The following is a 10770-nucleotide window of genomic DNA, read 5'->3' as shown; positions in this document are numbered from 1 at the left end:
AAGGAGGAGGTTCTCAATTCGTCGGAATCTTTTTTTAAACTAATAATAGAGTCACTAACAACAAACTGATATGACGGTACACTACTACTTGCACTAACTACAAAATATAATAAACACACTCACAAATCCACACTATCTTTACATTGTATATCTTTTGCAGGTAAGTTTCGCTGGTAATCCTCTATCCGTAATAATATTATGTTGCATGTTGTATTCCACATCCACATAATAATAATAATATATCGTGCTCTTTACTAAACAGCCTGTATACAAAAGGGAGGAAAGGAATTGAAATTATTAAAAATGTAGCTATTTTTAATAACCAACCAAAGTAACTAACGCACAAAAGAAATATTTTCGTCCATGGAAATAAATCATGTATTTTACTGTCGCAAAAACGAATTTCAATTCGTACCTACTTCAAATGTACTTGGAAAAGTAAGCAACAAAAGAAACGTCGACAAGATGGATTTCCTTAAAGGAAAAATATTTGATTCTGATGAAAATAGAAGCAATTTAACACTTGAAAAGTTATTAAATAACAATTTCACGTGATGAAGGAAAAATCCCAGGTCCTCACGGCAAAATCTTAACGGAAATTTTGATGGCCTCCCTGGCTCAATGGTGAGCGCTGTGGTTTTATAAGTGGGAGGTCCCGGGTTCGATTTCGGCAGGGACAATTTGGGAACTTATAATTTCCAAATTATCTCTGTTCTGGTGTAGGACTTCGATTGTGGCCATAGTTACCACCCCACCGGTAAACGTAAGAAATTTGCCTTCTGATTGGAGACCGGGGGTTCGATCCTGAGCATGCACCTCTAACTTTTCGAAGTTATGTGCGTTTTAAGTAATTAAATATCCGAAAAATCACGAGGAAACCTGCATGCCTGAGAGCTCTACATAATGTTCTTAAAGGTGTGTGAAGTCTGCCAATTTGCACTTGGCCAGCATGGTAGGCCATGGCCAAACCCCTTCTCACTCCGAGAGGAGACCCGTGCTCTGTTATGAGCCAGCGATGGGTTGATCATGATGAAGATGATTAATAAACGTTGAAATCTCAAGATACCCACTTGACAAACGACCAGGCACCGGTAAAGTACGCGTTGGGAGACATCTCACAGTGAATGTGCGATCTCAAGCTTGTCGTTGGAACTATTCAACAGGCACGAATAGGCTACTTGACACTTTTTTAAAGTTGGTCTTAAATGGTTAATATTTGTGCTATTATATCAAAAAAATTATCACTATATTTTTTTGCGCCCTAAAAACCGTAAAACTTTCATTTAAAAATATATTTTTCTTAGACAGGTGAAAACACTGTCGGCCATGTTTGGCCGATAGATTATCTGTGCTCTGACGTCATGCATTTGTAAACAACAGCATAACCTCCCAAAGTTTAATAAACATGACTTCTATACTAGTGTACATGAAAAATATAGTAATTTTCGTTATTGTATCATCCGAGAATGTAAAAAACGCATCGATAAAGACCACAGGAAAGTTGTGGATTAGAGTGCCCAGTGAAATAAATATACGTAACACGCGAAGACTTGCTTAAAGGGATCCTATATGACTAACGACTTCAACCCAAATTTATTTTTGCAAAGATCACTTTGTTGTAATAACTTATTCAATTTATAAAGAGAAAACGATATTTTTTTACGTTTACTATGAGTTTTTAGAAATATATAAAAACTAGCTTATGCTCGTGACTTCGCCCGCGTGGACTTCATAAATTTCAAACCTCCATTTAACCCACTCAGGGGTGGAATTTCAAAAAATTCTTTCCTAGTGGATACCTTCTCTTTACCTACAAAGAACACACCCACCAAATTTCATGTATCTAGGACCAGCTGTTTAGATGTTTAGGCTGTGCGTTGATATATAAGTTAGTCAGGACTCTAAATTTTATATATATGGATACTACGTTAGTCCCCGCGTGACATAGGGATGACATTTCTTTGTTTACATATTTAATGACGTCACATCATGGCTGACAGCGTTTTCTGCGTTTCAAATAAAAATAAAAACTGTATTTTTTAAAATTGGATTTATATATTCATCCTGCGTTTTTAATAATTGTTATTCATATATTTCGTTGTCTTAAGCAAAATACTATAATAAATTTATTGGACGAAATTAGATATGAGTCAAGTAGCCCATTCAGTTAAAATTTTCCATACAACTAACACCACAGTTGCGAAAATCCGCGTGTGTTTACAAAATTATATTAGAGTGGCTAATTATTTTCAACTAACAACTTTCAATGATTTAATTTATTCGTATAGGCGAAATTGATAAATTATTTATTACTTAATGAATTTATTTATTAATGAAGCCAAGCGTATTCAAATTAAATGTAAACGGTAATCAAATTAAATGTCATCAGAGGAGCACATCGGAATTCAGAATCAGGTTAATTTGTGAACCGCAAGCAATTTCAATGTTTGTTACTGCAATGGTGTTCAATAATTGCGATAGTAATGCTTTGCTGCGGTGGTTGTTGTAATTTAACTTTATATTTGGATTCAATCTACGGTGCTCTGCGTGGCAACTGACACCGTCATACGTGGCTGGCGACGAGCTAAAGCCAGACAGTTTCTGCAGAGAGCTCCACCATTTATACCTACCATATCTCTGGCAAGGAGTTCTATGACACTCTGTCTGTTACGTAATCCCATACAAATGATAAAGCCAATAATCTCAGTGGGCTTTAACTATTTTGAGTCACATCAAACGAAACTATGTTTTTAAATTGAATTACGAATGTGTCTTACAAACATTCAAGGGGCGGACCAACAAATTCCTAAAAGGCCGGCAACGCATCGGCGGCTCCTCTGGTGCTGCAAATGTTCATGGGCGGCGGTAATCACTTAACATCAGGTGACCCGCCTGCTCGCTATATCTATTAAAAAAAAAAAAAAAATCGAATTCAATTTCAAATGTTTCTTGAAAACTTTTTCGGACTTATTTTACTTCGAATGTTTATTGAAAACATGTTTGTGATTGGTTGGTGTCTCAAAATGGTTAACTTTCACTTAGATTTTTGCAACCATTTGTGTGGAATTACGTAACATAGAGAGCGCTATACTAACTTCTTTCCGCGGATAGGGTCTATAGTCTATACCCTATGTCCTGCATGGTCCGGTCCTATGACCGTACCATGCAGGACAGCTATCTACGTAGCTACTTAGTATCTCTTATGTTACGTCTGTCACTCTACCACCAGTTTCTTTGTTTATAAAGACTACTCATATTATCATAAATATAATATATCATAAGAATACTCTTTTTCATCAAGGGATTCGCGTGAACCGAGTTTACAAACTGATCGAATAGCTCTCTTTTGCAATGTAAAACTATTTTTACCATCCAAAATATTCTGGATATCAGCAGCTCTGCCCCGCAGTAAGGTTTCGTACTACATAACGTTGTCTTTTATTATATTACTGAATATTCTGTCGTCCTGAAATCAGTCTTATTTTCTGAAAGATAAAAAACCAGCAAGTTGCTAGTTCCAGTACTTAACACAATTAGCTTTTAAGGCGGAATACTTTTCAAACGGAATTCTTAGCAAGACCTTTAAATTGCGCACTTGCCAATTAAGAAGTGATTTCCAAGCAATGTCCATTCCCCCCTCTAATTATGTTAGTCGAAATACTTGGCGCAGTGAGCTGGAATTAGTCGAGTACACTCTTTAAGTAGTAATATGGTGGCCTAACCTGCCACAACTCCGATATCATTAGTGCCCAAACACACAAAAGCAGGTGTGGGTGCGTCTAGTTTCATTCAAACAAAATATTATTGAGTCGCGCTTCATGAACACACCAATTGGGAGTTGGGACACAGTACGTTTAAATTAGACGCAGGCGCAGCTACTTCGTGTGGGTTTGGGCACTTACATTATTGTGCATGAAGTTAGCGGTAGATATCAAGGCGCCTTGTTGGTTAGCACTTGAATAAAGCAATACAAAATTCACAAATAAATAAAATTATGCTATTCATAGTTAAACAACAAATCAAAAATTCAGGCATATCGATTAATTTTTGCTTATTCAATTAATTGACCACTTGATCAATTTGTACAGCACAATCTGCTAGAACGGGGTCTATTAGAAGAAAGTTCTAGTATCCGTTTTCCCAGTCTCTGACAGATAACCTGCCATCAGCTGATGCCATTGATTGATGATTGCATGAAACAGCACGACAATTCTTTGCTCCGTCAATTATTCATCATGATTAATGGAACTAACTGATACTGAACATATCATCTGATTTACTTCAAAGCCGGTCTCATTCAGGCCCGATTTATGCATAAGCGGAGCAAAAAAAAATTGTGTTCAGTCGACCAATCAGATTTTTGAAAGATGACGTGATCATTTTTCACGTCATCTATTAAGAATTTAATTGGTCAACTGAGCTCCGCTTGTGAAGCAGGTTCTAAAGAACGATCGCATCGGTCTACGAGTACACTAACGCAGTTAGTCCGTTGGCTGACCGACGTCTTACGTCGGGGCTAATGGAAAACCACCCTTGTTAATTCCATTGGATTTCCAAGTATCCTTTCTTACTAATGGACTGAAAACTGCTTTATTTATCTTTCTGCGTCGTAACTCATTGTTGAGGGTCTTAACTCCTTCCACTAAAGACGTCCGGTAAGACTTCCGTGTGTTTTCATACCATATGAGTTGGATTTTTGTGACATACACACACCCACACACATCAGCTATCAAATATAGCTTTAGTATGCTAAATAATAAAATAACTAAAATACCTAACTTGATCATAACAGCAAATAATAGGTACTTAATTAGTTTAAATGATAAATGAGAATTAGATGAACTAATGAATTAAAATGGTAAAAATTCTATAGGTACGCCAAAAAGGCCAATAAACTCACAATAAAGTTTTCTTAAAATTTGCCAAATTGCTAATTAGAACAAAATATTCAGGAGCTGTCAAACAAATGGGCTTAGGATAAAGTAATAAGGAATAAAAAGGATTACCGCGACTGTAGTTTACGTCGCATTTACGCAAAGATCGCTGCTGCCGATGTGAATTATGGCGTACTCAGTCTAAATAATGCGGAAACCGATGAATTATTTTGGTCCAAGCTCAAAAGGGCTAGGATTCAAAGCCGTAAAGCCAGTTAAAAGTGATGAAATATTTACTTAATACCTTCTTTAGAGATTATGACAAAAATTGTTGAAGCCCTCGTATGAATGTATGTGTCTAGGAGAATTTCAATCTGCTTGTTTTAAAATACTATAGGTACGCGAAAAAGGATAGTCAACTTACAATAAAGTTTAGGTACTTAAAATTTGCAAAATTACCTACAAATTAAAACATCGAGCTGTCAACCAAATGAGCTTTGGATCGAGTAATATAAATCACGAATAGATAGGATTACCGCGACTGTATTTTACGTCGCATTTACGCAAGGGTCGCCGCTGCCGATGTGAATTATGGCGTACTCAGTCTAAGTAATGCGGGAACCGATGAATTACTTATTAGTACCTTCTTTAGAGATAAAAAATTGTTGAAATCCTCTATGAATGAATGTATCTAAGTAGAAGAAATTTAATTTGCCAAATTAATAATTAGAACATATAATAATCACGAGCTGATAAGGACAACCAATTAATGAGCTTTGGATGAAGTAATATAAATCACAAATAGATAGGATTACCGCGAGTACATTTTAAGTCGCATTTACGCAAGGGTCGCTGCTGCCGATGTGAATTATGGCGTACTGAGTCTAAGTAGTGCGGGAACGGATGAATCATTTATCTACGCGTGGATTTAGGTTTTTAAAAATCCCATGGAAACTCTTTGATTTTCCGGGATAAAAAGTAGCCTAAGTCACTCTCCAGGTCTTTAATTATACTCATGCAAAAAATCACGTCAATCCGTTGCTCTGTTGCGACGTGTTTGAAGGACAAACCAACATACCAATAAACAAACCTTTGCATCGCGGAAAATCAAAGTTCCCTCGGGATTTTTAAAACCTAAATCTACGCTTACGTAGTCGCGAGCATCAGCTAAATAAATGTCAAATGAGCTCGGTTGCTATTAATTCAGCGTTGAACATTGAAATAGCGAATCATCGCGCAGTTGAAGATCAGACCATAACCAGCTGGCAATACTGGCACCGATTCTGCCGTCTTTCTCTAAACTAAATTTAAAGTATCTGCATCTTTTTCTTTTTAATAGAAAAGGACCGAACATGAATTTTACATTTAAAGACTCTAAATTTTAGTGTACCCTACAAATTTAAACAGTAGGCTTGTGACTGCCAGCTAAAGTCACGAGGTTTGACAGCTCTAAATAAAATTTAAAACTGTCAAGCTGTATCTTCTTACGTTATCTGTATCAAGCGAGTACTCTAAAATTTAGTTGTGCTCAGAATCAGTACCATGTCGCTTTAAAAATAATTAGATTTTTATGATAACGGTAAAAACAGCACCTACTTACTACTTATTTCAATATTATAGAAAGCAAGCAGTGTAAGGGCACAGTAAAAGGACGACCCAAACTTTAGTGAAAGTTTCCCTCACGACATGAAAAATGCATTTGGTTGCCAATACCAGCTGGCAACTTTCCCTATTGGAAGATTCAACTGATCGTGGTCCACTTTAGCTTTCTTTTTGTTGCATAAATTAAATCGAGAGCTGATATTCTAAAAGTGACCCTAAAAAGACTGGGGTATACCTACTTTAGTTATATAGATATACGTACTAAGATGATTACGCTAGTAAACCGCTAAAACAAATTTAGGACAAGACTTTGCCTTACAAAGGCAACGACTTAAACTAGCAGTGAAGAATACATAGCGTATTTTGACTTTCCTTAGAATAAGGATTTTTTTTTGCACTGCATCCAATACGAACCCGAGTATTCTCGATCCGTTAAGCCGTAGTATTATTTGTATGAGGGGTTGCGCACTAGATCCGAATTTTATTTTACGGCTTCAGAAAACGAAATTCGGATTAACAACCTAAAATAAAAAGGTTTATTTGAAATGTAAATGAAAGGTTAATAATATTAATCATGTTAAAACTTGCTAATATTTTTAAAAATGCTCGTTATATTTCCACGGTCGCTTGAACACCGTGAAAATATAATGCTAGGATGCTCATAAAATTATTGTTGTCAAATGAAAATGAATATGAAAACATTTCCTCGCCATCCAACATTTATTTTCACCGGATCCTATTTCAGGTTTCAGGTCGCTACCAAATTTTTAAAATATTTTTGCACAATATATTGTAATCCTTAATATTTATAATGTCGTCAAATACCTCAAAATTCTAATGCTCTTACAATAGAGTCGTAAATTTATAGCATAATCTTTTTCTTTTTAATATTAGTGAACTCTAAAAAAAAACAATAGGCTCACGACTGGCACCTTAAGTCACGAGTATAGACAGTTCTCAAATCAAATTAGGTTTGTCTGTCATTTTCTTATTACATTAGTAAGAAAAAGATGAAAATACTCTAAGTTGCGCTTGGAATTAGTACCTATAACTACTTAGATACCTACTTAGTTAAACATTCAGTTATACGCGTAATATTTACTTAACAGTTTCAAACTTAGTGTAGGCACTTGCAGCAGCTTTGAAACTTAGACGTGATTCTGTGACAAGCTGGCAAAAGGCAAACTTCTATATCTTACGTTATTACACAGCAAACACATGGGCTTGCTTTGCCTTGTTTAACAATCCCGGCTACTGAAGTACTTACTTCACTGGCTCAAAATGACCCAAGAGGATCTTGGGGCTTTGAAGTTTGACACTAAAATCTGTTACTCATGCCAGTCATAGACCACTTAGCAATAATTTGCTCAAAGGTCTTGCAGGTCTTTTTACGCTCTATCGAGCGATAACTATGACGTATGTATGAAATCCAATAATTCTAGAATTAAAAACATGTTCGTACTTACTTTGCATTGTTGAAATGAAATGAAATGAAATCATTTAATTTTTGCTACATGTGAGTAGTAAATGATCGTACATATATAGATGGTCCTTTCACATTTTGCCATTTATGTATGGCGTGCAAAATATGTGGCACTTACAATAAAAATAAATTTAAGAAAAGAACAAATAGAAATGACCACGACAGAAAAACTTTAAAAACTTATAGTTACATTATCAAAACGTCATAATTCAAAGTAATAATAATTTATGTCAAATCCCACAGTCATCCAAAAAATCCTTAACACTATAGAAACATTGGTTAATTAAATAGTCAAATCAAATCGTAACTAGCTAGTGATCCCGACCAGAACAACTGCACTTATATGCACTTGCAGTAAGTAATAATAACATAAGTATTACATAAATACATAACAGTAAGCAATCAAACATTACTTGTTTTAACAATGAAGGAAAACATGAGGAAACCTGCATGCCTGAGTTATCCATAGTGTTTGCAAAGGTTTTTATTAAATTAGATTTCAAGAATTTTTTTCTCTTAACGTTATGTTTTTTACGAGTCGAACCCGAGACTTCTCACGTATACAGCACGTACCACTACACCAGGGAAGTCGTCAAACTTTTTTTATTGCTAAATAGATTGCTTTCTCAGATTGCCTTGTTAAAAAGAGAACCATCACAAAAACATAATATTAAGTTAAAAAAACAACACAAAAACATAAAATTAATTCAAAATTGTAGAGTCGTAACACTCGAAACTCGGTAATGGCAGGGTAATTAGGAATTTAATAACATTTTTAGCTGAAATGCTCATTACGTCGGGGGTAGTGGTGAGCGAAATTATTCCGTCTTTCATATTTTAACATTTTTATTCGAAGGGCTAGCACGGAAGGTAATTATGACATTGCAACACTCAAAGTTGCTATAAATGGCTGAGATTACAGAAATCTTATCTAAGTAACTATTGAACTTAGCTAATAATGTCCTCCAACCCGTATTTAGGCCGTGGCGGCAAATCTCAGCGGGGATCATGCTTCTACTCAAGAGATACTAAGTATTAAGCATAAGTGTGTGCGCAAGCATAAACGAACTCTCTATTATATTATGCTTGTTTAATTTTTACCCCACAACAGTAAATACTTATTCTACCTACGTTCAGCATCTAGTTTTGCTAGTTTAGCGAGCAAAGTGTACAGTGTATTCCTTCTTTCACAGTCCGATGGGACGGCAATCTGACACGACTGTAGATAGATCAGGTGCAGGATCAACGAACGGAGCACTAGAATGTAACATCAACTTCCGAACTTTGGACTGCTACTAAGAATTATTTTTTTCAAAAAAAAAAACGAATAAAGTTTCGGATTTTTTCAGCTAATAATGAGGTAGTGTCAGAAACGGAAATAGAAACTTTGGAAGACTACCATCCCGTTGGTCCAACGGCATCACCAAGCATGCGGGAGAAACTTTGACGAGGTTTGTCCAACACAACGAAGAATGGCCTGGAGGTGAGGAGGCATATGTCCAGCAATGGATAAATAAGGCGAAACAAAGAAGAAGACAAGAGGTAGCGCAAACCGAATAACGTTTCGAATTTTTTCAGCTAATAGTGAGGTAGTGTCAGAAACGGAAAGAGAAGCTTTTGGAAGACAACCATCCCGTTGGTCCAACGGCATCACCAAGCATGCGGGAAAAACTTGGAGGAGGCTCCCCCAACACTGCGAAGAATGGCGTGCAGGTGAGGAGGCCTATGTCCAACAATGGATAAATAAGGGCTAACAAAGAAGAAGAAGGTAGCGTCAGCCAATTAGAGGTGATTGTGATTGTCACAACGTAGGTACCTACTGGAAATACATGTGTGACATCAACAATAGCGAGAGACATTCGACCGCAATATATGAAAAAAATGATGACTTTCAGTTTCGGCTCTTTCACATTTGCTATGCATTTTTGGGGTCTTGTTGTCACGCGTAACCTCTTTGAAGCCAGGAGCAAATTTAGTGGGAATAACTTAAGTGTGGAACTTTGCATAAAGAATTTCACTGCAATATACTGCAGTTGCTTTATTTTCTGCGTGGACAAAACTGCAGCGGAAATTCGCGCGCGGAATCTTGCTCAAGATTTTCCGCAAGATTTGTCCCTGCATTTTTAGTTGGCCCGCTATTCGGTTGTAAGTAAGGTTTAAGACAGACTAGAGGCATCTGGTAATCTGGTATCACATGACGTAGACACTAACGTGCTTGCCAAGTTCCTTGGCAAATTACACATAACTATTACTCCAACTTGAAATATTGGTACACAATACTTAAGAGTTGCTATATTTTCTGCGTGGACAAAACTGCAGAGGAATTTTACGCGGGGAATCCTGTACAAGATTTTCGCGAGATTTGTCCCTGCATTATTAGTTGGCCCGCTATTCGGTTGTAAGTAAGGATTAAGACACACTAGAGGCATCTCTTAATCTGGTATCACATGATGCAGACACTAACGAGTTTGCCAAGTTACTTGGCAAATTACACATAATATCTCCAACTATAAATATTGGTACACATTCACTACTACATCCTATTGATTCAAAGCCTGTTTTTTTACTTATCATCTATTGTGCTCTGTAGTGGGCCGGCGATGGATTGAGACGACGATACCAGGCTGCTATAGTGTAATTTGTATAGTAAATAAACAAAACAAATTAATCTATCATTTTAATAAAGAAAATATTTCAAAATTCGTGTTAATTAATGGACCGCAAGCGATGCCAGTATTATGTTGTGATTATTACTGTTTATTTAACATATCGTTTAGTGTTTAATTTATTAAAATGGTATAATCCATACTC

Source organism: Maniola hyperantus, chromosome 17, assembly GCF_902806685.2.
Source record: "Maniola hyperantus chromosome 17, iAphHyp1.2, whole genome shotgun sequence".
NCBI classification, from domain to species: Eukaryota; Metazoa; Arthropoda; class Insecta; order Lepidoptera; family Nymphalidae; genus Maniola; species Maniola hyperantus.
This window is presented reverse-complemented; position numbering follows the sequence as displayed.